Below are 2,157 nucleotides of genomic sequence, written 5' to 3' on the forward strand. Positions count from 1 at the left end.
GTAAAAGTGAATCCCTGGTGGTTTATCTGACTTACAGGCTTTTACAACTCCAGATCTCTATATCCATGCTCTGCATTGTTTCTCCAGAAGTTTTACTGCTACATATTTTCATAGTTACAAATTATCTTTCACATTTCTTCTCAGTTATTCAAAGTAGGCAGTTTTCCCAAGAAGTATTTTAAATGCTTTACTCTTATATAGCCTGTTTTGAAACTGGGAGGCAACTATGAAGACACACACAAGTCACTTTAGCTTTTGCTCTTATATTTGATTTGCTGTTCAGACTCCAGAACTGGTTTTTTTACGTCTGTCACAGGGTATCTGTCATCACTTGTCTTCAGAAGCCCAGCAGGGTATCCTGAACAATACCAGCCTTGCAACAGGGAAGAAGGTTCCTTTCTTCCCAAGGTTTTAGTGGCAAAGTCTCAGGCAACAGAGTGAAGCATTGTGTGTCAGAGCCCAAACTGGAGTAGAAAAAAAAAAGCAAACAGAAAACAGCTTTTCCACCCACCCATTTTTGCTGCGAGTCCAAACTCTCCCTGAGTTATGGCAAGCACCCTGGAAAATATAAGATTTTTCCAAATTAAAAGACCGTATGTCCAGACCACAATTCCTTTCTAGACAAAATCATAGAAAGTCCCCTTGCATTCACAGTCTACACCAGTGGAAATGAGAAATGCTTGCTTACCCTTTTTCCCAGGATCCTATGGGAAAAAAAGAAGAAGGAGAGAAGGAGCAGCTTCAAGGAAGTCTGTGTGATGCTGAGCCCTAGACATCACCGCACCACTCCTCTACAAGCAGCTGCCTTGGGAACACTTACATTCTGCTGGTACCTGGCTGTCTTCTGTCTGCAAAGAGAACACAAAACCCAAGTTTTGCTTGGTTTCATACTCCCCTCTCAGCTCAGGGCACACACAACTGCACGTTTGGTGGCCTGCCCATAGCACTGCCACTGTCCCAGCTGTTAGGCCCTACGGTACAGTGATCCCAAGTACCAGAGAGCCACAGGTGCTCATCTCCTCCCCACCTTGCTGTGGGCAATGGACTGGCTGAAAGTCAGCTGAACCTTAGCATCAGCCACTTCTCCCATTAGCCACTCTGCCTGGTGGTGGTGGCAGTGCTGGTCACACGAGAAGAAAAAAGCCTGCAGGCATGAGCAGGCCTCAGCTGCACAGCTGCCACCACAGGCCGGAGGAGCCACAGGTGCTCCAGCTCAGGATCACCACACAGCTGTGATCCACCCTCAGAGCCACCACGCACCTCCCCAGTCCTTCCTGCAGCTTTGGGATGAAGGAAAAAGATAACTCAAAAAAAAAAAAAAAACCACTCTCATTTTTCCCAGAAAGCTAGCCCAGATGGAAGCCCCTTTCCAGAAGCGTTTTCAATCAGGTGGCCATTAGGGCACATTCAAGGTCCCCTTGCACCACTTTTTCATCATACCCAGGATCTGCTTCATTGTGCCTAGGAATTGATAAAAATCAGCCTCAGGCTCCCAAATGACAGTGATTTCTTTTCAGGGATTTGTGGCTGTCTCAGCAAAGTCTTTTATTCAGAAAGACTGAGGAACGTTATATGCATCTGTGAGCTCTTTATCCCTTCAGACTAAGGACTACTTCTAGACTTTTTCAAATTACTTTCACATTCTTTGGTTAGGCCTTGCAGGAAAGAATCTAAGGAAGATCTTATCTCAGCTTTGGCATGTAATGACCTTGCTGCTCCATTTCATCACTGGTTTTTGGATCATGTTATTAGGGATAATATTGGGAATTATGGGATTATCTTAGACTTCCAATTATATTTTACATTGACTAATTTATTCTGTCTTCCCTTTCATGAATGTTCAATGTAATATATGAGACAGAGGGTTTATAAGAGTCTAAAGGTATTAAGCTTTCACCTAATCACTATTGTTTGAGGTCTTATGGAAACTCAGTCTGATCTGCAGCTGGGTATTACTAATATCTGACCCCAGACATGTGATGGTACATTAAAAGTGCTAGTAAAGTATCTGGTTAGCAGATTCGTGAAGGGAAAGTTAATGAACTAGTACTATATGTACGCCGCTGTGCATGTAAGTTATATCTGGCTGCCATGTGTGCCCAGAAGCAGTTCTTTCTCCAAGTATGCTGAAAAGCTCTGTCACCACAAGTCAGGCGC

At 43.9% G+C, this 2,157-nt stretch overlaps 1 long non-coding RNA gene across 1 annotated transcript; it reads right to left on the reverse strand.

The window, feature by feature from the left end:
- Window positions 1-466: 466 nt before the first annotated feature.
- LOC118253489 (uncharacterized) lies at window positions 467-1,565 on the reverse strand. Its single transcript, XR_004780445.1, has 3 exons — window positions 1,441-1,565; window positions 689-848; window positions 467-558 (listed from the first exon to the last, which is right to left on the reverse strand). It is a non-coding gene; the product is annotated as an uncharacterized LOC118253489 (long non-coding RNA).
- Between the last annotated feature and the right edge of the window lie 592 nt (window positions 1,566-2,157).

Source organism: Cygnus atratus, chromosome 3 (genome assembly GCF_013377495.2).
Source record: "Cygnus atratus isolate AKBS03 ecotype Queensland, Australia chromosome 3, CAtr_DNAZoo_HiC_assembly, whole genome shotgun sequence".
Lineage (NCBI taxonomy): Eukaryota > Metazoa > Chordata > Aves > Anseriformes > Anatidae > Cygnus > Cygnus atratus.